We start from the raw sequence: 27,427 nt of genomic DNA, 5'->3' as shown, positions 1-27,427 counted from the left end.
CTCTCCCCTCTCGGCAGGGCCTGCAACATGAGCATCCCTGAATACGTGCAGTGTGCTTAGGATTATGAGACCCTTCCCGTGGTGGTCAAACCAGTGGGGATCATCTCAGAGAAGAATTTCTTTTGCATCTATAAGCGAATCTCCTTGGTGAGCCAGATCAGCCTGTGCAGCTCCCAGGGCGCACTCTGTATGCACTACAGGCACCACTATGCGCCCAATAATGGATGGAGAGGCTTCCAGACCAACCGCATGGTTGTGGGCCTTGTCACCATTACCGACTGCCCCTCCGCCAAGGCCTTCGAGAAGCTCCACGTGCAGAGGAGCTGTATGGCACCACGCTTAATGACCCTCATCTCTTTGCTTTGTGCTGCATGGGGAGGTAGCCAAGCAGCCGCGCACCGACGTGGCCTTCAATTTACGAGGACTTCAGGGTGGTGGAGAAGAGGATCGAGGAATTCACTGAGTCACTCTTCATCTTGCTCAAGTCCAAGTGGCTGGATGGGGCCCCTGACATGTCTGGGGCAAGATCCTACTCCTCTGCATGCCGTTTGAGAAGGAGGACTTCGTGAGACTGGACACAGACAGCAGGTAAGTTTACCTGGAGGCCAGTCCACCCTGGCTGCGTGCCGGATTTCTTCTCTCCATCCAGAATGGGATCAGCACGGAATAGGGCTGTCTTGTATCCAAGGGGGGAGGGAGGTGCAGCCCGCTGGTTTACAGACATTTGAAAGTGAATCCGCCTTTGTTTCAGAGAGATAATTTTAGTGATATTGTTAGAGCACTTACACCTGCTTTTCAGCCAGGACCCTGGTGGGACCCCTTGAGTTGCTGTTCAATAGAGTAGCCACAGCCACTGATGCTAGGAGCACTGGGGAGGAGGCTGGACTGACCTGAGATGTGCTGTAGGTCAAATGCACATGAGACGCTGAGGCTTGTCTACTAAAAGCATATAAACTATCTTGTTACTTCCTCTATTGATTTCATGTCAAAATGATAGTATTTTACATACAGTAGATTATGTAAGATATGTTCCTAAAATCAGTTTCTAGTACTTGTTTTTTATTTGTTGGTTTGTTTCTTTGTTTACCGTTTTAAATGTGGCAACTGGGAAACTTTCTTTACATGGCTCTCATTTCAATTCTGTTGGGCAGCGTTTCCTGGGACAGTCTCATCCCTTTGCTTATAGATGAGATGCTGAATCCCGAGAGGCAGAACGAGGCGCTGGTTGAGCTGGCTTGGAGCCAGTGTCTCCTGCCTCCCAGGCTCAGCACCTGTTCGGCTCAGGCCCTCTCTTCCTGCCCGACAGGCAGCATGCCATGTTAGGACATCAGAAACACCGCCAGGGACATCCGAATGAACTCCTTATGCAGGGAAAGGCGTATCACGGTGTATGGGAAAGAGCAGAGAAATCTTCATCCTCACTTTGTCCCTGTGATTGAGTGAACGGCCCCACTTTGCCTCGGAATTACAGGTGAGCTCTTCTGGGCTGCCTAACCCCCAACTTCTGCTCTGTTTCCCCGTGTATCTATTGTGCTGTCCCTCGGGCAGAAGAGGGTGGGATGCCTTTGCCGAGAGGTGGTCCCCCTTTGCTGGGGAGAGTGAGGGAATCTGTGTACTCCCAGCCTATGGCCTCGGTCCTTGAGTCTGGAGAGGGCACATGGCGGTCCCACAGGTGATGGTCGGAAGACATGGCACGTGCTCCGGGCCTGCTGTGGAGGCGGTGCTCTGTGATTCTTGAACTTAATTAAGATCAGATTCTACTTTCTGGTTGTTGGTAAGTTGGAGGAGAAGATGCCAGAGAATTGATAAAAAGAATATCCAGATCAGCCCTGTGAGTGATAGGCAAGAGGACCCGAGTCCCACCTGCGTGAGGTGCCTAGCGGGCTCTGGATGAATTTTCTGTTCCTCCCGGACATGCTTAAGGAAGGGGCAAGGCATGTCGTGGCCATGATCTGTTCTTGTCCTCACAGGGCCCTGTGATCTACATGCCCACGCTCCCCATCTGCTCCTTGGAGATGAGGTGTCAGGTTTAGGAGCCTGGGCACTGCTGAGGGCACAGCTGCCAGCACCGTGTTACACCGAGGCTGGCTCCATTCACCTCACATGTCACCTCCTGCTGATCTCCCAGGCGTCAGTCAAGGTAGGTGCATCGGTGCAACGTAAGCAGGGACCACCTTCTCCCCCTGGACAGACTGGTGGGTGAGCAGTGGAAGCCTGGAGCCCTGCCCCAGCCCTCAGGCCAGTGCCTCCTCTTTTGTCACAGGAGGCACTGGTGACATTTTTGCTCCGCAACTGCTTGGCTCTGAGTCTGTGGACCCACCAGAGAATTCCTGCTTGTTTTAGCCTTTTGAAGTCTGCCCTTGGGATTTGGAGGAGTAGCTGGATATGTGCTTTGCCCATAGTGGTTGACACAGTCACCATTGTTTGCCCAGAAACTCGTGTACCAGGCATGGCTCAAGGCATCAAAATATAGCAGCGCATTAAACCTCCATCCTGGTGCGTCTGTCTGTTTTGGTACCGTAAGGTCTCAGCCAGCATCTTAACGTCAGTGAGATAACGCGGCCAGTGAGCTCGGGTCAAGCACGTTCTCCTCCAGTCACTTTTACTCCATTGTTGCTTTTACTATTCCGCAGACATTAATTTTTTAAACAATGCTTTGGTGAAGGAACAGAGCCTAATTCTCTCCTGCTACTCTTGGTGGAAGTGCGTAAAAGTGTCCAGCCTGAAATGTGACCAAAATTTGTAGCTTAAGACCTGCCTAGACCCATGTATGTCGAGTTTTGGTTAGGGGCGCTGACCACGATGGGGTCCCCCGGCAGCGCCGCTCCCCTCAGGCCCCTGCTCTCCCTGGAGCAGGAGGTGAGTGTGGGTCTCACCATCCCAGGGTCCCTGGCCTCACACACTCACGTAAATTCTTGTACGTGCTGTCAAATTCATTTTTGTTCTTGTGTGTTTCTAATATTCTCTTGTTCCTCTTTTCCTTTTTCTTTATTCCTTTTTCTCTTGTACTGCCCTGTGAGCATGTTGTTGCGTCTGAAAATGTGGGCTGTGCACACCCTGCATTGGAAATAGCTAGATCGCCCTCCGTGCTGTCTCCATCGCTTTAAAAAGCAAAAACTTAAGAGCTGCCTTGATCCATGTATTATCCTTGTCATCTTTTTATTTTCTAATTATTTTTAGCACATCACCCACTGGTGTTTGATACCTCTTAAAATCCTTGCTTTAAGGAACCAGTTTGGTCCTCCTTATATTTGGTGACAAATGCGCCCTTATTAAATTTGTTTGATTGTTTTGAAGACGTGAGATGCGAATTCATTTAGGCGGCTGCTGAGGGATGTTTTTCATGGAGTATTTAAACTTGTAAAGTCAAATTCTGCAGCATCTTGCTACATTCCTTCTTTTACACAAACGTGCTTGGCACTCGGTTCCTGGCTGTCGCTGTGTGACGCGCGTGACGGCGCTGCCTGGCCGGCGGTCACTGGTGAGGAAGTGGCAGGCTCGGGGGTGAGCAGCTGTTGGAGGAAGCAGTCACCGTTTTGTTATTTAATTTTTTTTTTTTTGCATTTTACTTCCCGTGCCATTTACTTTACTTTGCCTTCATAAAGGGGCAGAAGTGGGTCTAAAATCCATGCCACTCTTTTGTTCCCTTTACGAGGCTGGTTTATCTGAGTATCAGGAAAACATATCCTTCTCCTAAGTAGCTGGTTCACCTGGATCTGGTGGACATAGGGACTGCTAAAGGGGACCGTAGCTTCCACACTGCTCCAGCCAGTGGGCATTCAGAGCCGGGTCTGTGGTTTGCCTCAGCAGCCGTGCAGGCCTCCCTGCACCGGCCTTTACTTTTAACCCATGTTTGCATTAAATAGCTGACTCCGTGTCTGTTGCAGCTGACGTCCAACACTGTCGGCCTTGTCGTTAGTTTGCGGGAGTGAGTCTCCAACACCCCAGTCAACTATGAAGGAAGATGCTTTGGCCGACCTAGGACCTTGGATTCTCACCCCCACCATGGTTCATCTCACCCGGTGAAAGTGTTTGGCCACCACCATCATGCTGACCATGAGGCCTTGTTTCTCCTTTCATGCTCTGGTCCAAATGTGGACACTTCTTTTTTCACTGAATTTGTCTCGCTTCAGACAGGAGAGAATATCTGAATGAGTCCATCATATTGTGGGTGGGGAACAGATCAGAATTAAATGTTGCAAGTAGAAGGAGTCTAGTCTGTCCGGGTTGGCAATTGCAGGCTGGGATATTTGATGGCCGGGCTATGCCCTGGACACAGGCCTTTCCCGTGGCTCCCGAGAGCCCAGGGGTCGGAGTGAGAACAGCCTTGCCTGGGTTCCTCTATCCTCGTCTGCTTACTGGCAAGTGTGTCTGCTAATTAGGAGCTCCCCCACACCTCGGGCCCTTCAAAACTCAGACCACGGGAGAACCTTGAGTCCCTTCTCCTGGGCCTCCTTTGTGAGAATACAGTGCCTTCTGAGGTGACCAGTGGCAGGAGATGCCTCCCCCTCCAGGGAGCACCCTTTGGAGGACTGTGACTCAATGCACCATGCTGTGAACTTGTGGGGTTCCAGCCGTGGTCCCTGCAGAACCAGACTTGAGATGGGCTTAGTGACGGATATAACAGGACTGATTCCAGGGCAGGGCTTGGGGGAGGGAACAGTGGAAATTGAATGTGACTTCAAACACATAGGTGTGTGTTGGGGCTGTTACTAAAATGGGGTGTCTGGGAGGTACCTGCCAGGAATCGAATTCCAGAGTAAATGGCGGACATGAGGCATTTTTAAGATGCCATTTGTCATCCAAGTTAGGACTTCAAAGAGGCACACGGGTCTATGGCCCTGGGGCTCAGGTGAAGGAGCCGGACTAGAGATACACGTTGCGAGTCGTCATCGTTAGCTGGTGTTCACAGCCGCACATGTGAATTAGATCATCTTGAGAGCTGCAGGCTGAGGCTGAGGGGGGGCAGGGCTGTGCCTGGGTTGGAGGAAAGCCCAGACCATGCAGCTTTGGTGTGTCAGTCTGCGGCATTTGCGATTTTCAGACTAATGCCATTTATCCTTAAGGGGCCGGGGGTTTGGCAGGGCCAGCCTGGAAGAAATCTGAAAGGAGGGTCGTGGTCACGTGTGTGTCTTGTGAAGATGCAGAGTCTGCAGGGTCCGGGAAGGTAGACTTCTAAGAAGCTCAAGTTTGAGTGGGGAGAATGTAGTCACACTCCCCTGTGAGGGAGGGAGGGCGTCCTTGGGAGTCGCCACCCTACTGGACTCGCTTTCCAATGAACAGAAGGCAATCAGACAGAGGATATGAGGTGAGAAGAGATGGGCACTGGGAGGGGAGCCAACCTGGAGAATGGTGCGTGCAAAGTTCTGGAATAGTCTCCCTGAAAATTTGAGTTAAAAATACCCAGACTCTTAAGAACATTGATAGTGACTGGGGAGGAGGCAGTTGTTTTTCTGGCCTCCTAAGGGTAATGCATGTATTCAGGGATACACAGAAGATTCGGGCAGTATTTTCCAGGGGTTTGATCCTTACCAGAGTGAACAGTGCAAGTTTAAAGGGGAAGAAGGGCAGCGGAGGGAAGCTAGTCAGGCCCCGTGTCAGGTACCAGTCGGCAGCCCTACTTGCGTGTTGCATTCTCATCCATGCCTCCCAGGTGGGCGGTGGCAGCCCCCTTTTGCGGATTGGGAAGCCTTCTCAGAGGGCTTAAGGGATTGGTCCGTTTAGCGGCTAGTAAATGCTGTAGCAGGATTCAAGCAGGGCCTTGTCACACTTCAAGGGCATGTTCTCTCTACTAATTCCGGTACCTCCCTGTTGTACCTGGATTGGTGAATTGGGTCAGTTTTTGGGCCTTTCATAAAAAATACGATTTAAGTGCCTCAGGACTGTTTCACAAAGCTCAGTGTTCTTTGATGGTTCAGAAGCACCGCAGTGCTTTTCGCCCCACAGAGGTAAGGTCTTACTCCTTTGACGATGAAGTGGTTGCAAATGACGTACAGGTGCAAAACCAGACTTAGCAGCATCTGAAGGGAAACTCTCAAGTTCTCCCTTGATCGACTTTCTTCCACGGGATGTAACTGCTGCAGCGTAGGCCTGAGGTTTCCATATGGAGTGAGGGTTTGATATCCTAAGTTAGCATAAAACGGTCAGATGAAGAAAATCGACGTTGACAATTTATTTTTGGGTTACATTAGTGAAGATATTCTATCAGTTAATGACCCATATGTCGAATGAAATTGAGTACAGAACATTGCAATTCTTACTTTCTATTTAGAGTTCTCTTACAGAGTAAGGTTGCCTGCTTTGGAACATCAGCTCCACCACCACGGCACCTTTCAGTGTGTTGGTGTGATTGCATTTATGCAGTGAATGTAATCTGGGCTTCCTCAGCCGCAAACACTCCAGTGCAGAATCACGGGCTGTAGCCATCTCTTAGTCACGCAAATACTTCTAAAATTATATGATGCCAGAAAAGAAAGAAGAGGGAGAGAGAGATTGCCTTTATCAAAGTTCCTTTCTATTCTAACTGCAAACTGTTGTTGAACAGCTCTGGTTTCCTTTGGATATGAATATATACATTTCTTTGCATGTAATCTGGGTTTTGGACTAGAACACCAAGCTCTTGCTGTCCACAAGCCACAAAAATAGTAGCCAAATTGCACAGAAATATGTGAAATAGTTTATACTTTTTTCTGAGAAAGAATCCTTGAATTTGGGACTTGGGCTGTGATTTTTGCTTTTTGCTTCCCCCACCCCTCTTGTAATCTCTCACTCCTTCCCACGTGGCCCCCAAGAGTTCGTGGTTTCAAAGGAGTGGGCAAACACCCAGTTGGTCACCATGTACTGTTGCTATAGATGGAGCCCTGCCAAGACCTAAAGGACATTATCAGAGAGGACTTCCTGGAAGAAATGGGCTCTACATTCAATCGTGAGGACAGAGTAAGTGTCAGCCAGGAGAAGGAGTCTAGAGTGTGGCTCAGGTGGCAGGTGCAGCCCGGGCAGAGGCCTGGAGGCTTGTGGGGTGGGGACCTTGGGAGAGTGCCCTGTGTGGTCCAGGGTGGAGTGTTCCCCTGCTTTGGAGGACCCTGGAGAGAGCCAGGGGTGAAGGGCTTTGGAAGACGTTGGGTTTATTTGAACAGACACTGGAGGCAGTGAAGGGTGTCAGCAGGAAGTGACCCTCAGGAAAGGTACTTCTTGTTTTGCTTCTGATATTCTACAGACAGAAGGGTCGGGACGGGCGAGAGCAGGTCTGTCTGTCCCTTTGAGATCCACGCCGTCATTCATTTATTCATAACACGCGCACTTCTGTGTGTCTAGGGGAGAGTGGGTGGACCCACATTAGTAAGCAAAATGTATTTGCTTCTTGTGAGCTTAGCAGTGTCAGAAGTTGACTTAGCCTAGAATGTTCTAGGAATAGAGGAACAAGTTGCGGAGGTTGGAGGGAGGGAAGTCTTCCTTGGAAACAATCAAAATGAGCCTGGAGGCAAGTGGGAAGTAGGAGCAGGACAGGGGGTCCCTGAGGTCACTGGGGACCTGGGAACTGGGGTGAGGCTGGGTGAGCAGTGTCGGGGGCGGAGCTAGAATTCCACCAGGGAGCCTCTGAAGGGATTGAAGTGGGGTGATGTAGTCAAATTTGTGATTTGGGAAGGCTGCCGTTGCTCTGGGTGTGTGTGTGTGTAGCGGGGAAGAAGGGGAGGGTGCCACCAACTGGGGGGCCAGTAGAAGACCATTCACAGGCTGGGAGAGGGGCATCATATCTGCTTGGGGACGGCAGGGGCAGTGTGGATGCCGGATTTCCTTATGGGGAGGGCTTGTTATCAGGGTCGCCCGAGAGGCGACTTTTGGCTGGAAGAAAAGAGATGGAGGCTGCCAGGTGGACTTTCCTCTTCTCTCCTTCCCTGCCTTGTGTGGTGATCTTAGCTCAGCCAACTTTTGGAACAGAAGAGCTAAGTTCCAGGGTAGCCCAGGACTTTGTTGAGCTGGTTCGAGTGAGATCTGATAGGATTTATATTTCTGTTCAGATCTGCATGTTCACTTAGCTAGAAACCTCCCGTCATTTCGATTTCCATGGGGTATTTATTCTTGATAAAGATTGCTTTCTTGGTGAGAGGAAATTTAATACAGCTGTTGTCTTTCTCAAAAAAAAAATCATATCTTTAAAGAAATTTAATATTCCAAAGAATAGCAAAATTTAAAAATGATAAAGTAAGGCTTTGGTGTAGATTCTTTGGTTTCTGAGCTAATGTGGAGTTAGAGCCTTTGCATTACTTAATAGTACATCCTTGTCAGTATTTAAAGAGCTCTTAGTGAGCACCCCAGGCCCCACCTCTCAAAACATCATTAAAGTTTGCTCTGAAATAGTGAGGTCATAAAGGTCTTGTTTGCAGAATTCAAACAGTTTGTTTATATTATTCAGCATAGATCCATTTATAAAATAATAATAGGTTCAAAATTAAGAAAGTGGAAGATAATTGATTTTATTAAAGCTGAAACATAAACTTTCTTGTGCTAATGTTGCAACTGGAAATATTGAAAAGAAAAATCCTACTGTAATATCATCTACGTGGTATACATATATGACTTCCACATTTGAAAAGTAACGGCGCAGTGGTTTTAGAAGTCAGGAGCATTCCACATCAGATACTGGCAGTGATGGTTGCTGGTTTTCAATGGAAGAGCCTAAATTTGCCTTCTTAGCATTTTTTTTTCTTTTGTAGTGAGAGGGCTGAGTAGTGCTTTGCCAGCATGAGTTTGGGGCAATTTGAGGGCAGATGTCGTGTACCAGCAGTGAGATATTTCCAATGCGTTTAATTTTCCGGACATCACCAGGGCACATGTGGGGTTTGTGCATGCAGGCTGGGATGCTGCAGGACTCCCTAATCCATCACGGTTATGTCCTGGAGCTGCTCCGGTTAGTGAATAATTTTCTGTGCCTTGGAGGCAAAGTGGTCTGATGCAGATGATCACATATGTAGTTAAAGTGTTATTACTTGAAATAAGAGAAACCTAGAAACATGGCTCTAACAATACAGGATGAGGGAGGAGATTTGGCTGAGCTGCGTGCAGTGGGGAGTCTTCTCAGTTGACTCCCACGCCGTGATTCCTGCCAATATCCGCCCCAGCCCTGCACGGTTGTCCTGCCGAAGCAAGCATGCACTTTGCTCAGAAACGCACTGAATTTCCTTGCGCCTCTGTTTGTTGGCTTTTTTTTTGAAAGCACATCTTGCCCTTTGCTTAAATGCCATCCCTGCAAGTCGCCTCTTACACTCATCCTTCTGGACCTCGTCCATACATAGCTGCTGAATGGATGAACAGAATGTAGAATCTCCATTTAGTGAAATATTATTCAGACGTAAGAGTGAATAAAAAAGAAAAAGAGGAAAATGAAAAAGGCCACCTCTTCTGGGAAGTCCACTCTGACTGCTCAACCCGCCCTTTTCCCTTTGAAACACAATCACTTATGCTCCACTCTACTCTTTTTGATAGTACTTAAAACCCTCTATTAAACTTTAATGTTTTCAAAAAAAAAAAGAGATGCTGATACCACTTCAACATTGACGAGCCTTGACAAGAGCATGTTAAGTGAAAGGAAGCAGACACACACGGCCACATATTGACTTCAGTGATCTGAAATGCCCAGAATAGGCACATGCAGAGTCGGAGACCAGGTGATGGTTGCAAAGGGCTAGGTGGAGGGGGGTTAGGGAGTGACTGCTAGTGACAGGTGTGTTCTTCTGGGGTGATGAAGTGTTCTGGAAATAGATGGTGATGAGGGCTGCACAACAGTGAGTGTGCAGAAGACTGCTGAGCTCTATCTCTGGGAGTGCCTGTGGTTGGGTGCGGCTTTATTTTCTTCTCACCCTGCACTCTGAAGAGACATCTTGTGCAGTGGCCTTTCTACTAGTGTGAGTGGTGAGAATCAGAGACTTTGCAGAGACTTGTTTCTTTTTCCCCCCCTGCTGAGTGTAGGCAAAATAAGTTTAAGCCTGAGAAAGTGCTCCATCTGCAGAAATGTATTTCAGTTTTGCATGGTGTAAAAATCTTGAGACATTTTTAATTGTTGAGGACAGTCTGTGGGGGGAAATAGCCCGAGAAGCCTTGGGGAGACCTGGAAAATCCGCGCTTCCCTCCCTGACACGGGTGGACTATGCACCCCAGTTCAGGCAGTGAAGGGCCCAGGCCCGTGAGCGGAGTTGACAATCGTGAATATTTACGTGTATCCGCTGCTTCATCTTGGATATTAATTTCAAGCTGAGTCATTTTGTGGCGGCAGCCTCATCCTACATCAGGAATTTATATTATCTGCTCTTTGAGGTGAAGACCTGAGAGAGTTTATTATTTAACAGGCTCCCTTTAATTGATATCTCAGATTCCTATGTTAAAAGCAAAACAGCAGAAATACAGACGTCCTTTAATGCCAATATGACCTGGAGCAGGTTTAGTCTTTGTGCCTCAGTGGCCTTATCTTCAGGTGGGGATGATGATAACAGTGTTTCCCTCAGAGGGGCTGGTGAGGGGAGAGTGAGGAGCACAAAGGGAGGACTTACACGTGATGCTCATTAATGACTGAATTTAGTGCTCTCAGCCTGGTGAGGCCTCAGGGGCAGAGATGTCAGAACAGAGCATTCCTAGCCAGAGCTAGATCCGTGTTGGCAGCTGTTATGATCAGTATCACAACTGTGGGTTATCAGGTAGTTTTAAGACTTGGTAATATGAATTCATGAATAATGTTAGAAGACTGGACATCTCAGATTCAGTTTACATAGTTCTCAAGATTTCCTCTGAGAAATGGATGGTTTTTTCCCCACCCTAAATCTGAGATGAGTCTCTAAAAAATTTCCGTATCCCTCCATCTTTTTGCTTTAATTCTCCATTTCTTAAAAAAAAAAGTTTTTAAATTGAGTTAGTGTGGACTGAACTGAGGGCCTCATGCATGCTAAGCACATACTCTCCCAAATGAGGTATAATCTCCCCCCTGATTTTTTTTAAAATTTACTTTCTTAGTATTCAGAGGTTAGAGGCCTCTAATTCTTTTTATGGAGACTTGTCCATGAACCTGTAAATCTATTATTAATGGACAAAACTTGGTTTATTAAAAAAATGAATAGAATATTCTGCAATCCATCCAAAAGGAAATGTTCATTGGCTTAAAATGTTTCTCCTTTAAGATGATTTCTCCTTTTTGGTCTAGCTCAATTTATTAACAGACATCCTCATCAACATAATGACCAAACTCGCTCTGAGTGGACACCTAACTAAGGCTAAAATACTTTACTCATGTTTTACATCATAGCAGGTGTTTGACGGTAGGTATCAGTGTCTCCTTTTTTGCAGCTGAGGGATTGAGAAATGGAGAAGCTTGTCCCAAATCACACGCAGCTGTCGGTGGCTAGCTCGGTGCTGGAACCCAGGCTGCACAGGATTCATTCTTAATTGCTTCTCTAATCATCCTCCCGTTGAGTGGTTACCCGAACTCCTGTGACTCCATAAATGGCCGATTTTAGTGATCTCAGCCTGATGAGGCCTTCAAAGTGGAGACACCAGTGAGAATGTGAGACAGAGTGGCATAAATTAAAATTGTACATTTTCACAGATGTTTAATTCTCAGGTAGTGGCATAAAAAGTTAATTTTTATGTATTTTAGTGCTCTGTAAGCACTAAAAAAAAAACATTAAAAATAATTCTAGTGCAAATGAGAAGGGGGCTTTGAAAGTCCAACCACTGCTGATGATGTTACTTGTTTTTCTCTAGTGGCCCTTATTGACAGAAATACTTACAAAGAATGAATTGGATTTATGTAGTGTTAATATGGAAGAAAAGATTGTCAGTGAATATTTTAAGAAAATCTTTATTCTTTTCTTTCCTGATGATGTATATATAAGTTGTTCTCATGGCTTAAGTACATTTCTTCATTTGTGAAATTTGAGTAATATCGTTTAACATGTCTGACTGTGAGAGTTAGTAGCCTTGTATACAAAGAACCCAAGAGGTGCTTAGTAAAAATGTGCTGTCAAAATGACAGATATTTTAGAAGGATCAACTCTGAATACTAAAGAGTGTGGCTTATTACTGATGCATATTTAATATGTATATATATGATATATATGAATATGGCTTAAAGTAACAAGATTCATTTATTTTTTTAGTGCACTATGAAGTTTTAATGAAATCTGTATCATTCTAGTGAGACAGGGACTAGTTAAATTGCCTTAAGCAGACGACCTTGAAGGTTATTTACACAGAATGTGTATTGTTAGAACTCAGATGTCATGTTGCCGTGTAACCATCCACTCAGACATTTAAATTCGTTGGATTCTGACATCCACATTGATCATTTTCAGGGAATAAGCTTCTCCCTTTTTTGATTTAAGAAAATTTTTATCTTTTTTCCTGCACTCTTAACAGGTTTAAAATATCAAAACATTGATTTGACATGTAACTTTTTTAATAGAGACAATAAAGCTCATGCTGTTTTATTATGTAAATAAATGTTTTTGTATTTCAACAAACGTATGATTTCCTGGATTTTGAGAAGTATGTTGCAAGATACTTAGATAACCTACTTTCGGAAAAATACAGACGCGACTTTTATGAATATAGGCCTAGTACAGATCTGTTCATTTTTGCTACAGTGCAAGACATGAGGCCTAGGAGAGATTTGTTGCCGATTGCAAGGAGGACAGATCCCATGTCTCAGTCTCCCCACCTGTAAAATGAAGTGGCAGGACTGGAATCTTTCCTCTTCTAAGATGAGTTTCCATGAGCCTGTGTCTTTTGTTTATATTCAGGAGATTAGCAATATCAGATTAAATACTGAGTTACCCTCGCTTCCCCCGAAGCAAAGTGCAGTATGTGCTACAGAAACTTTTAGTTATCTGATTCTCGTTTCTGATCCTTCAGGCAATTTTTGTGTTGCATGCTTCCTGGCAACCTGGAAGGTCTTTTTAGCCATAGGTGGCGCTTGTTGCACCTTCTTACCGTCTTAATTTTCCTGTTTGTTAAAGAAGGCTTAAACAACGTTATTTTGTTTTGATTTCTTTGCTTGATGCTTCAGAATAGCACAATGTCCATTATGTCTGTCTACGTGGAAAAATTGTTCTGCTTATATTTTAGTTTTATTCTGTCATCTCGCTGTGAACATCTCAGACTTGCTGTGTGAACAGTGGCAAAATCGGACTTTTCTTCCAGTGTTAGGAACCAGTGAGCCGGGAACTTATAAAACAGCTAGTAACGGCCTCTGGAGAACCTAATAGCTGAAAAGTGTACTGAGTTCCCTGAGTATTGACCCCGCTGCTGTGTGTTAATTGGTGGTAGGACATTTGGTACATATAGGAAGGGGTGTAGTTTTTTGACTTGGGTTTGCGTGCACGCGCTGCCACTGAGCCATGTGAGCCTGAGTCAGTTCATTCTGAGTTTTTCCCTCGTCTGTGAGATTGGGACGTTGGTATCTGCTTTGTAGAATTGTGAGAATTAGAAATTATGTAAAGTGTTTACCACAGTGGGTATGTCAAGAGGGCTCATAATCTTTAGCTGCTGTTTGGTGTGAAGCCATCATTTTATAGTCTTTGGCAATTACTAAGAAACAGGAAAACAAGAAAAGCTGGTTTATGATGAAAGATATTTGAGGAGGTTCCATAGTTCCTATACCCATAATTAAGCATCAGCAGAGTCAGAAGTGTTACACAGTCACCCTGAACCAACATTAAGCCACAGAATTTTTTGTTACTTCATATATGTTGGGGCCTAAGGGGATCCAATACTTATATGCATGTTGTCTCCAGCAGCCAACTGAGAGATGACACAAAAAAGTAGGCAGGCGATAAATGTCTTCTTTGTTACTGATAAAGCCACGTTCTCCATGAACTTCAGGGCTGTGGGAAAATGTGTGTCATGATACTGTGTCCCAGAATTAGAGACTCACCCTGTCCCAGGTAGCTCTGGGACACAGCGAGCCTTCCCTTGAGAGGACCTGCCCCTTCATGCACAGGGCTGTCCTGACATGGAGCTGAGCATCCCAGGTGTTTCCCAATGGTGACCAACACTGGAGGGAAAGGTATGGTTTCACATTCCCTGCTTGTCTCCCCGGACTCACACCTCACCCTGTTAGTGTGACGAGGGCTAGCTGTGATCCAGCGGCCAGGGGTATGAAGGGAGAAGCACTCTCCATGGCCCAGAGGAGTGGGGAGGAGGCATCCCCTACCTAGTTTAAACAGGTGGTGGAATGGAATGAGAGGGTGCTCCCCAAGAGTTTATTAAAGGAGAAATAAGGATTTTCTTTGGGACTTATACTAGCCAGGAAACACATAATATTATTAGAAGGGAGACTTGTAAATCACTTTTATATTAAGTTGACATTTGTTGAACACCAAAAATGTGCTACATTCTTTTCTGAGAGTTTTACAGAAATGAATCCTTCAATCTTCTCAACAAGCGAGTAAGGAAGGTTTGATTGTTATCCCAGTTTTACAGTGTGGAAATTTCAGCACGGAGAAGGTAAGTAAGTTGGCCAAGGTCACAGAGCTAGTAAGTGGCAGAGCTGGTATTTAAACCCTGGCTGTCTGGTTTTGAGGCTCCCAGAGATGGGCTTTGGGTGTTTAGAGGTATCTGCATCCCTGAATCTTTGTACCACTTTGCATCAGTTAGCCCAGAAAGGACAGGGAAAGGAGAGTTACACAGGTGCTCACTGTCATGTCTCGGCCACTGTCCACGAAGTGTGCACTGTGATTAGCGTTAATTATTTTCTAGGCAGTAGATCTGTTCGTATAACAGAAATTTAGTCCATTGAGTTAATCTACAAACCCTTCCTGCTCTGCTTCTGTCCATGGTTGCCATGTGAATCCCTGCCCGTGATTGGGCTGTGGAGAAGAAAATATACTCATGGTTGAACTCTGATATTTCAGTCTGGTTTATACTTTCACTTCTTCTGTTACATTAATAAGTTTCTGGTTTTCTTGCATCAGTGTGTCATGAGTTTGGTTAATGTGAATGCAGTCCATGGGAGCCCAGGGATGCTAACGGTATAATTTCTGAGCACACTGTCGCACTTCTACCCGTGCAGACCTGGCTGGAGTATGTCCGCCTTCCTCACTGATTTCTCCAAACTGCAGGGTCCTCTCCCACCCCCGGATGTGAGGCTGGGAGCTCTATGAGTTGGCCAGTCGGTGTGCAACTCCACCAATTAGAAAATGATGAAGTACCCGGAAGTGGGCTTAATAGAAGAAAAGGGCTTCCAGGTAGTCCGATGAGCTGTTCGAGTCCATTTGGTGAGAAGCTGTCCACTGTGGTTGAGCTGCTGCTTTGCTGTTGAAAAGTCTGGATTAGATGAAGGGATTTTAAAAAGGAGAAAGGAGTGATTTCATGTGGTACATCCACACCGGTGAGAAGTGATGGTTGACCGCCTGTGTGAGGCATAGACAGAGTCTTACAAACTTCATAAAACAGCTTTAAATGCTCTGCCATCTGACTGCACTTCATATGGGGTCCAGTTCATCACTGGTCGTGCTGAGAGGGCAAATAATTGATGATGGCGGAAAGGACACGGAGGCATCAAAAAGTCTCAGTCATGTTCCCTGTTTAAAGGATGTGGCACAATGTAGTATATTTGAGCTGGTTTTTCACCGAACAATTTTTAGTGTTTTCTGTGACTCCCCAGTGCCCCAAGGCTCCATGCAGCTGGGTGTCCCCTCAGAGCAGCTCTGTCAGCGCTTGCCCTGGGCTGACGTGGTGTCACGGGGAGCAGGACGGTCAGCGTCCACGGCTCCTCCGAGATCCGTCTCCTCATCCGCACTGCCGGGTTGCTCATCCGTGTCTACTTAGTAGGTTTGCTGAGAATCACACGTGATGGTTGTCAGGTGTGATTTGTGATTGTCTCTGTGATTGGCATATAGTCAGTGTTTGATAGAAACCCTTGTTTTTTTAGTATAATTGTAGCAGCTAGATTGCAGTGGTTTTTAGTCTGTATTTTTTATAACTTTATTCTTATTTTTAAATATGCACTTATTTTTATTTATTTTTTTGGAGGTACTGGGGACTGAAACCAGGACATTGTGCATGCTAAGTAGGTGCTCTACAACTGAGTAATACACACCCTCCTTGTCTGCACTTGAAAATAAATATTGCAATACACAAAATAGATCTTAAACACCATCATGGGACCTAGTCTCTTTATAGACAATTGAACACGTTTGCTATTTCAATAAGAATAAATGTTGTTGAGACATATATTTCTGAATCTGTTAATGTGCTTAAAAACGATGATAGGTAGTGATAAACACGAGTCTTTGATCCAGTAATTCTTAGGGTCTGTTTTGCCATCAATGGAAATTACATTCTACAGAGAAGGCTAATTGGGTCTCTTTGATATTTGGATGGTTTAGCAGATGATCAAGGCTTTCAAAAGCTGACAGAATTGTATTTTAAAATAACTACAAAGTTATCTTCTAGAAGTTGGAATTCCTAAGCTTTTGAAGTGTCCAATAATCCAGGGGGTATGTGTCTGTGTCTGTGTGAACGTTTGTGTGTGTGATTTCAGGAAGGTAGAAATAAGTTCCATATAGACTTCTGATACCTTTTTCCTCCAGTTCAAGGTGTAGGCATATATTTACACAAATAAATTGATATTCTTTTGTCATTTGGCATATTGGGAATAAGAGGTTGTCATACTTGTTTCAGAAGGGTTGGGGAGCATGAGCTTAGAAAATGGGAGGAGAAAGAGGCCGGGAGGCACTTCACACTCTGTGAAGGATTTGAGGAACAGTAGCTTTTCTTTTTTCTTCTAAAGCAAACTGGCGCTGAATTGTAACATACTATTACTCAGAATTGCCTTTCTGATCAGATACAAGTGCCTCAGATTTTTGAAGGCAACTTGAATGATGAAATGTGTTTTAGCAGTTATCTTTAAAAGTTGTTTTATTTTTCAAGTAAAAGGCTATAACCTGTTCTTTCTTCCAGCTGTACAAGACATGCTCATTAATCTATGTACATGATCTGTGTGCTTAGTTTTTTTTTTTTTTTTTTTTTTTTGAAATGCTTGTTTCATTGTGGTTTGAATGAATGTTTAAAATTTCTGGATTTTGATATTTAGAACATGCTGATTTATGAGAACCGTTAAAAACCTGATTGTTTTTGGTCCTTGTTTGTTGGGGCACCTTATTGATTTCTGTTGTCTGTTAAAGAGGGAAATGCTTCCTCTAGCCTGCAGATCATTAAGTGAATGGTTTGCAGTGTGCCTTTAAAATTCTTTGAATGCATTGAGCATGTATGTCCAGTGAATTTTGAATCGACTCATTGTAATGACTTTGCTTTTGTTCTGTGGCTTTTGCTCCTCTCCACAAGAATTTGAATTCTCTGTTGCATTTTGTATACGTGTTCTTAACAGGGGAAGAAATTTTGCATTTTTTACAGAGCTGGGTTTTCCTATCCCCTCTGAATGCCATCTATAATTGATACAATAAAAATCTGTTATTGCAGTGCATAATTATTTCATAAACTATTTTTTGGCATAATCAGAAACAATGACAAAGAATGATAAAACAATACAAAAACCTTCCTTCCTTTGAAGAATAGAAATGAGGTGGTCAGTCTCACGCATGCTTTGTGCCTGACACACTTACTCTCATTTCATTGTGTATCATGATTCGGAGATGGAGTTGCTTCAGGTTTGTAGATTTCTGTTTTAATATTTGTGCTGAATTCTTTCTCCAGGCTGATGTTTCCTGTTGTGTTTGTGGAAAGAGTAGAAGGGAAACAAATACTTTGTTTTGTTTTCAGGAGTCCTGAGCTGATGAGAAAAGAGTTGAGGGTGGGCTGAGGAAAAGAGTGACACTCCCTCTCCTTCCGGCTGAAATTGATAAACAAATAAATCAATTAAGTGTATCGATATTTGACCAATAGAAGTTAGCGAGCCCAAAATGGATAGATATGCCCAATGGAAATTACTGAATTCACCTGTAGAATTATGTGCTTTACCAAGTAGAAGCAGCTTAGAGCAATCAAAAAAATCAGTAATATGATGAGATATAAAAGGGATATCATATCTTTTATTTCTGAAACTTTTCTACGGTAAGTTGTGTAGAGCTAAAATTAATTTTCAAGCACCAGGATTTAAGAGTGTGGGTGGTTCTGTAGGATCGTTATTCACGGATGTGCCTAGACCCTGCTAGAGTGGCTGAAGATGGCAGGAAAAGACCCAGAGGCAGGATTTGTCATCCTAGGGTGTCCTCCATAATGGTTCCATGTGAAAGCCCATGACTGGTTTAACAAACTGTAACATACCCCAGCCGCCTGTGAACTTTGATAAGAAAAAAATATGCTTAGAAACTGCTTTGTAAGCAAGTGCCTGTGCATCCTCACACCAGTCTCCTTGCCTTAAAAAGCAGAGACAATGCTTTGCTTGCATAGTTGAGGTTTTAGATAGCACTCTGCTGGTTGCAAAGCAAGGACCGTGGCCCTCAGCTATAAACGCTGGGCTTGTGTGCTGTTAGATAGCCTATTATCCCCAAAACAAGGACCTGGCTGGTCTGGTGGTCTGCTTTGTAATTCACATATCTAAAAATGTATCTTGTTCCCCTCACCCCATGACTTCCCTAAAGATACACTAATCCTTTTTACTCATTGTGGATTTTACAATCTCTGCCTCATCCCGTCTTTCCCGAAGTTCCTCCTTACTATCTCACAACTTTTGATGAATTTTTCCTTTGATTATACACAATAAATATGGGAGCATTTGAGAGGCTCGTGGAGTTGGCTCCATACTCCCTCTCGATTTCTTGACTTTTTACACAGAGTCTTGAATAATCATTCCGTGCTGGTAAGACTTCTGCCAGCCAGATGCCACAGTTCCAGGTGAGAAGTATGCAGGCTTTATCTCTCCTACTCGAGGGAGAGAGAGGAGAGAATTGAGATATGCTCCCCCGTGGTCCCTTCCTGCCCAAGGGCCACTGCAGTTCACCTGAAGCCTTCTGGCTTCTGCTCAAAGGGTCTCTGTCCCAGGACTGACTGCAGCCTTTCCTTCCCTTGTCAACATTTCCTTTCAGAATTTGGTCTGTTCTCTGCAATTCAACCCTGGCAGATGTGATGGTGGTCAGCGTGCTGGTGGGCAGACATTTGGGGACTCCCAGGAGCCATGCTGATTCTCCTGAGTCTCTCAATCGGGGTTACAGAACAGTCGAGAACCGAAGAAAGCCCATTCACGTGAGGTCAACAGAGCATTACATCACTTTCATTTTATTTTTGAACTTTCAGTGGAGAAATTATTTTTAGCAAACTGTTCCAGATTTTCGGCCGCCTGCTTTCCTCATCACCACTTCCTTGCTGGCTCTGGTGCTTGTTTTACAGAACAGGTTTCTTCTCTGGTCATTTCTAGCAGCTGGGCTTGCCGAATCCTTGATCTGCATTTGAAGCAGAATGCTTCTTCGTGATGTGAAACTAATTTTCCTGTTTCTGAATATTTCGTGTACACTCAGCAACTGTTTCAAGTGAAATGCTCTTGTCCAATTTCGGTTAACTCACATTTGCTGATCTCCTGCTTTCATGCTGAGGGCAGTTTCTTCTTCCTGTAATAAAATTTAGCAATTTGCATTTACTATGGGAAGGTACTGGCCCGAGGTGCTTTTTTTCTTAACAATTTTAATACAATTCACCCATTAAAATGTACAGCGGTTTTTACTCTATGCCCAGAATTGTGCATCCCATTCAATCTTAGAACATTTTCTTCCCCCCAACAGGAAACCCCGTATGCATAAGCAGATATTCCCATCTTCCCCATCCTCCCCCTTCCCCAATGAGCCACTCTTCTCTCTCTGTGGATTTGCCTGTACTGGACATTTCATTTAAATCGAGTCACTTCATGTAAGTGGAACCGTCTATTGTGACTGACTTCTTTCACACTGAGTAACGTTTTCAATGTTTGTCCACGTTGTGGCCTGGGTCAGTACTCTATGCTTTGCTATTGCTGAATAATATTCCTCTGTATGGCTGGGCTCCACTGTTTACCCATTCATCAGGTGATAGGCATTTGGGTTGTTTCTGCTTTTTGGCTGTGATGAGTAGTGTCGCCGCGAATATTCCTTTAGGAGTTTTTATGTGGACATTTGTTATCATTTCTCTTACGTGTGTGCCCAGACAGCAGAATTGCTGGGTCATTCAAAAACCAAATGTTCAACTCCCTGAGGACCTGCCAGGCTGTTTACCAAAATGGTCACGCTGTGTTACGTCCTCACCAGCAACTGCTGCGAGCTCCGCTTCCTCTGTGTCCTCATTAGTGCTTGTTATTTTTTTTTATTATAACCTATTGTTGTGGGTGTGAAGTGGTTTCTTCTAGTGGTTTTGACTTGATTTCCCTTAGAGCTAATGATATTGAACATCGTTTCATTGTGCTTATTGGCCATTTGTATATTTTCCTTGAAAAATACCTTTTCAGATCTTTTATTCACCTTTTAATTGAGTTGCCTTTTTATTGTTGAGTTGTAGGGTTTTTTTTTTTTTTTTTCATTTGGAGATACAAATTCCTAATGAGATAAATGATTTGAAAAAATTTTCTCCTGTGTATTGGTTTTTCACTTTCTGGATGGTGCTCTTTGAAGCAAAGTTTTAAATTTTGAGGAACTCCAATTTATCTCTGTTTTCTTTGTTCCTTGTGCTTTTGGGGTATTATTTAAAATCTGAGGTATTTTATTTAAAATTTTATATATAAAATAACTTAATTCGTAGGACCGTTCTAGGAGATGGGTGCGGTTGTTGTCCCCAGTGTATGGATAGAAGACTGAGATGCAGAAAATTTCTCTGAAATATCAGTTTCACAGCTACCCAGTGCTGTGGGAGTTCAGGCACTCATGTTCGTCCCAAACATCTGTGCTTTTCACCAACATGCTCCACTCCTTCCTGGAATCGTTAATGAAAAAGTGTTTCCGTTTTTGATTTCTTGTTAGTTTGTTTTCTCTTTGGTGACCTCATCTCCTCATTTTCTTTTCGGATATCAGTGTAGATTTATTTTAGGTCTCATGTAGGCAGAAGTATTGCTATCAGTTAACTTCTTTATTACTCACTCTCCGATGATGATTGTTGCTATTTGACCTAATCAAGTCATGCTTAACTCTTTCCTGCTCATGACACTGAAAAGTGTCATGACTAAAAGAATGCTCAAAGAAGAAAGTACTTGATTGATTTCATCTTGCTACCCAATCAAACCAATCAAATGAAAACCCGGTGTTGACACAGATTATAAGCCCTCCAGAATAGGGTCACTGTCTTCCTTGTGTTTCATTTGTTTGGTCACAGTGTCTGGATAGCGCCTTGCTGTCCAGCAGTTTTGTGAGGATACGGTGCTCGTGAATCATTGTAAGGACAGAATTTTGACAACAGACTATGTTGTTCATTTCACAAGGGAAAAGATAATATAGAAATACTGCTCAGATCTATTTTAAAATTAAGCTTGGAATTTTGAGAAGAATTCAAGAAACCATACAAAGATATTTTTCACTAATTTTAGATCTATCTTAGACACATTATGGTTACATAGCAGAGTAACTTATCAAGTAGATTTGACAAGAGTTGTGTATTATTGATTTTTTGTTTTAGTTGAAATATTCTCTCTGAGATAAAGTAATCAGTGCCTATAAATGCACAAATATGTTTGTATTTCTATGCAACATGGGAGCATACTTCATATGTTTCTATATAATACATATGACTGTGTGTTTTAATCTGTCTGTCAGTGTTTTTATAGTTTTTCAGCAATGTTCTAACTTTAGAATTCTTCTAAGAAATTCACTCCCAATACTACTGCAGTTTGTACTGTGTATCCTTTCTTATGCATGGGATTCCACTGTCCCCTCAGGGAGAAATTTCCTCTCCTATTGAGTTAGTAGCAGATTTAAAGGAACTTGGATTTCTAGGCCTTTGCTCTCCATGTGTTTGCAGTTGGCTGTCAATCACGATTTTCCCTTTCTTGAGTTTTCATTCTTCAATTAGAATTTTTGAAAATAACTACTAATATGTTTCACAGGTCTCTGTAGAAACTTGATGTGTTTGTGCTTTTCAGTTTTCAATTTATGAAAAATATAAATGCACCCTTGTTTTTAAGTAGTCCTTTTTCACTAGATATTTGTTTATCTCTTTATAGTTAAAATAATTTTTTCCCAATGAATGAATCGTTGTGCATGTTTTAAAAAACCTTACTTTTTACTTTTCTTATTCTAACAGTTATATTCGTTGTATAGAATTTATAAAATAAGGATAAACACAGTAATAACTTAAAATGGCCTCTAATCTCTCCTGGAGATACAGTTGTAAGGTTTGAAATTGAGAATTACAAGTCCTCTCACGTTTTTCTTCTTTTTCAAGTACGTTTTGGTTACTGAGACCCTCGAATTCCCATATGAATTGTAGCAGCAGCTAGCCAGTTACTGCAGAGGAGCCCACTGTGATTGTGATCGAGACCACGTTGAATATGTGTATCGCTCTGTGGAGCACTGACATACCAAGAGCGCTGTCATCTGATCCAGGAATGTGCGTGGTGTGTCTGTCCAGGTATTTAGGTCTTCTTTAATTTTTTTTCAACAACGTGTAGAGTTTACATAGTATTATTTTATTTATTTTTTCCCTTTATACTGAGTAAAAGTGTGCAACGTACCGGAATCAGAACTGTATTATAGCCCCAACACTTGCTGCTACAATGGACGCTGCGGTCTTTCTTTGCCCTCTGTAAAATCTTGCACAAAATAGGACCTAAGTAACTCTTTCTTGAATGAATGATTTTATGATTCCTGAATGATGCTTGAGAGTCCTTGTGATGATATCTTTTTCCCAGACTTTCCCCTTTTCTTAACTATGCCCTTTCTCTTCCTTTCCTCCAGCCTGGGTTTCAGCCTGCCTGTGGCATTGATTTTCCCTATCTGTGGAATCTTCCTTTCACTAGTTCACGATAATGTTACATGTGGGCTGTGGAAACTTGCTAGATGTCAAGAAAGAACCAATCCATTGCTAGCTAGTATTTTTAGTGTGTGGTATTCTTTTATCTATTGAAATTAAATCAGGCTGACCCCCTGAGCTCTTTTCACCTTCCTACACATGATACTGCTCTGGTTGCTGCATGTGCCCTTCCACCAGACTTGGTTTTGGAATTGAGTAAGTCACCATCACTGGAGACCACTCTTTTAAAGATGAAGAGGACATTTGATCCTTCTCCCTGGTTGGGGACTTGGATGAGATGAGGTAACAGATAAAGAATGGAGCCCCAGCACATTCTGACCACTGCTCTTTCCGTTCCTTTTTCCAGGGGAAGAGTACAATTCAAAAATATAAAGATTGTGAGCTAATGAGATAGACAAGACAACCGATCATTTATTAAATATCCTTTCATGCCAGAAACAAATGTATTATACACAAAATAAGCACACAAATCACGGTAGAACCGTGATTAAAAACGTGGGTCCTAGTTCGAGTCCTGCTCTGGAATGACCAGTCCTGTGAGATGGAGAACTGGTAGGCCGGCTTAGCGTCTCTCGGACTAGTTTTCTGTCCTGCAGAGATGGGGCTCGCTAGGCGTCCCCCCGGTAGAGGTGCTGGGGGGTGTAAGTGACGCACGTGGGCAGCCCTAGCAGAGCTGCTCGTTCCTCGTAAGTGCAGGAGAGCATAGCTTTTGCGGTGACGGCTTTATGACCGCCCCGTGAAGACTCTAAGTGCTCCTAAGGGATGCCTTGTGGTTTGGAGATGGGATTCTCACTTCTGTAAATACCCAAGGATTGTGTTATTGGGCCCTGCTGATTTGAATCTATTCTTTAGAAAGTACATATTGTAGATATATTTTTCAAGCATGCATGCTTTTTTCTTTTATTATTTATAGTTCTACCCTCTCTCTTGGTGGGACTTTTCATGGAATCCAGGAAAGAGCCCTAAGCCACCTGCCTCGTCACACGTCTCCGTGGCGGTTTTCTTCCCTGACTAGAAGAGGGTTCTGCATAGGAAATTTTCTTTGTTCCCCTTTTCTTGGAGTCTCTCTGTCTGTCTGCCCACCTCTCACCTGTCCAACTGTCCATTTCTCTACCCACTCATTCTTCTGACTTGTTCCAAAAAGCATTTCAGGCAGCTTACAGAAGAACAGATACCAAATAAGCAGGTGAGAAAATGGGGCCAAGTTCAGACAGTGAGGCTAGGAGGCGAGCCTGTGTGAGGGTGGCAGGCATGAGAGACACGCGTCTGCCCTGTGACTTATAAGATCGACAGCAAGAGTGTGCCTGAGGCTCCCAGCAGACACAGGGAAACAGGGTGTGTGGGAGATGCTCACTGGCTGTGAAATAAATAAGTGGCTGAGGAGAAGCCCAGCCTTTCCAGCTACTAAGGCTTAGGAGAATGTTTTGAGTGTCTTCCAAAATCAGAGTATTTCATCTTTTCCTTTTTCAGAGTTCTATGTATAGTTGGTTACATTCTATACATGGAAATTTCTCCAAAACTGCTTCCCACGTGTTTCCCATGGCTCGGAATGGGGTGGTTCTGCTCATTGACGGGTGTTGGCCAGAAACAGAAAATGACATCCTCCAAGAAGCCTGGGATTTGTCAGTTACGTTTTGTCAGTGCTGATGACTTCAGAAAATGCTTTCACAGTTTCTCTCCATCTGAGGCGGCAGCATGCTCTCTTAGCAGCATCAGGAGCTCAGGGCCACGGGATGGTGGGGGCTGACTGCACTGCCTTCAAGACAGCTGAGGTAGTCACTGCAGGCGTGGTGCTTTCACGTAGTGCATTTCATGTTCTTTAATAGGCTTCAACAGGGAGTTAATTGAGTTAATTAACATGTAATAAATATGATGCTTTTTTGTAAAGACAGTTATAGGCAGAATATAAGCTGTGAAGACTTTAAAAAATGTTTCATTACTTAAATTTCAGCAGGGAAGAATTAGTTTATCTTATTTATGCCTCTCTTTAAAAGTAACAAAGAAACAAGACAGAAAAAGCAGAGGATGATTTCTGTTCTTCCTCTCGGCTTGCAGGTGCCCTCACCTCCAGTGGCATCCATCCAGACACCAGCACTGACACTGGCCGTGCTCAGAACTGCCTCAGCCCTGAAGATACAACTGACAAATAGAAGGGGGCCATGCCCTGTTACAGCAGGTGCTCTCACTTTGTGGGTCCTTAGGTAACTGTGCGTTGTTATTCAGGATCGCCATTCTACATTGTGTGACGCTGCTGCGGTGTCTCCTAGTTATTTATTTATGTAAGTACTCATGTATTTTCTCCAATGCATGGTACTAGACATCTAAAAATGATTTTTTCAGATGAAAAATAATGTGTATTTAATATAATAAGTCTGAAAAAAGGGGCAAAATAGGGTATCCTTGTCCCACTACTCAGAGACTGTAATTAACACTTTAACTTCTATTTTCTGTTCTTTTCATCAGTGTGTATCACCTCTGTCATAAAAACCAGCTATCACTCTGTGCCTGTTTACTGTGTGGAGACCTCCATTTTCCATTCGGCTTATTACATGTTTTTCTGCAATATTCTATCTCCCCTGGCATGATTTTTAATGACCAGTATAGCATTCTGTCTTGTGGAGGCATCGTCCATTTTACTTCGGGCTTAAATAAACTTTTAAATTCCAAGTGTACTTAACTGAAATACTGAAAAGAGACCTGTGGTGGTACCGAAAGAGCCCTACCTCCCTTCCCCTTATTTCCTGAGTGTAAAAGCTGTTGCCAATGTGGTGTATATATTTCATGACCTTTATGCCTATGACATATATATATATATACCCATAAATACATACATACCTACATACATACACGTATATGAGAAATCTATGTATATGTGTGTGTATATATGCTTTATTGAAAAATAAGACCATACTATATGTGTTCTGCAGCTCGCTTTATTCACTCACGGGTATATCATAGACGTCCTCCCACTCCAGACTCACCTGGTACTTTCAGATAGAATGGAGGGGTCTCTTGATGTGCAGGTGTGGTCTCTTGTGCAAGGACACCTTTGGTGGGAGAGTGATGTGGACAAGGCCCTGGACAATGCCGAATCGCCGGCCCCTTCAGAGCCCATGTCTCGCCGTGATTTACCGCATCATTTTCTTGATGTTGGACCCTTAAGTTTTCTCCATTTTCCACTTTCAGAAAGGATGTTTGACTGGCATCCCTCTTGTACAAACATACCTGTGATCTTGTATGAGTATTCCTTTAGTTAAGGCTTCTAGAAATTTTGTCCCTGGATGTGATATTTACATTCATCACAGGCTCCTTTCAAGTGACTCTAGAAATTGCTTCTCCTGTGGGGAATGAAAATCTGTAGAATAACTTATGTAACCAATTCTCTATCACAGGATATGATTTCACTTCAGCTTTTCATCCCACCATTGTAAACAGTGCTGTGTAAATGCTCTGATGAGTACATCTTTTGAACTGATTTTTTTTCTAAATGAAATGATTCCTAGAAGTTGAGTTGAGTCTGTGTGTACACACGTTTTTCAGAGTTTACATATCCATTGACATGTCGTCCTCCAAAATGTCGCTCACAGTTTGTTCTCTCACAGATGGACACTAGCTAGAATATCTTTTACAAATATTTGCCAATATGATGAGCAAAATTGCTTTTTCATTGTTTTAGTTTGTATTTGATGACCAGTGAGTTATTGAGCATTTTTCACTCATTAGTCATCTGACTTTTTAAAAGTGAATGATCCCTTTTGTCCTTTGCACACATTTAAGTGAGGGAGCTTCTTGTTGCTTTGTGACAGCTCTTTGTATGTTATGAACATTAACCCCTTGTCTTCATCAACATGTATCACAGAGCTTTTTCTTGTCATTTCTTGCTTTTCATTTTGTTCAGTAGGTTTTTTATTTTCGTTGTGGCTCAAAATATTCTTAAGATAGTAAACGTCTTCCTTTTGGGTTTTATCTTTGTTATTATTCTTAGAAATACTTTCTTATAATGGTATAAATCTCTTATGTAGGTTTATTTAATGTCTAAGATGGAGATGATAATAGTACTTGTTATAGTGAGGAGAACTTGAATTAATGTGAGCAAAGAGTTGTATTTGCTGTTATTAGTATTTTAATATTTAAACAACTATCTGTAATTTTTTTTGTGGTCATTATGACAGGAATAGAATTTGTTCTTTCCAGGTGATTCTCTGATTGTCCCAGGAGAATTATTGAATTCATACTTTGCTCTTTGATTTGAAATCCCACATGCACAAAATACTTATGTACACTAGAGTCTCTTTTTGAGCTCATGCTATATTTCTGTCAATCTTACTTCCTTACTCCAGTGCCATATCTTACATATTGTAAAAATTAATTATTATCTGACAGTGTGATTTTTTTTGTTCTTTTCTTCCATCCCAAACTTTCTTGGCTATTATTATGACTTTATTATTCCTGAAGAATTCCAAAATATTTTGTTCAAGTTAAAAAAAAGTCAGATAAGAGT

The 27,427-nt window shown here is 43.1% G+C and overlaps 1 protein-coding gene across 3 annotated transcripts in view; it reads left to right on the top strand.

Annotated features, from left to right (window-relative positions):
- LOC141575166 (uncharacterized) overlaps positions 1-27,427 on the top strand; it is a 135,599-nt gene that overhangs the window by 83,594 nt on the left and 24,578 nt on the right. For all 3 annotated transcript variants that reach the window (XR_012502547.1, XM_074353827.1, XM_074353822.1), the window contains 5 exons: positions 18-588; positions 1,307-1,471; positions 1,971-2,140; positions 22,339-22,524; positions 24,982-25,205. The gene's annotated coding sequence lies outside the window, so the exon portion shown is untranslated. The remainder of the gene's footprint in view (positions 1-17; positions 589-1,306; positions 1,472-1,970; positions 2,141-22,338; positions 22,525-24,981; positions 25,206-27,427) is intronic.

The sequence above is a fragment of the Camelus bactrianus genome, chromosome 26, assembly GCF_048773025.1.
Source record: "Camelus bactrianus isolate YW-2024 breed Bactrian camel chromosome 26, ASM4877302v1, whole genome shotgun sequence".
Lineage (NCBI taxonomy): Eukaryota > Metazoa > Chordata > Mammalia > Artiodactyla > Camelidae > Camelus > Camelus bactrianus.
The sequence above is the reverse complement of the archived record's forward strand: the minus strand, read 5'-3'. Positions and strand labels throughout refer to the sequence as shown.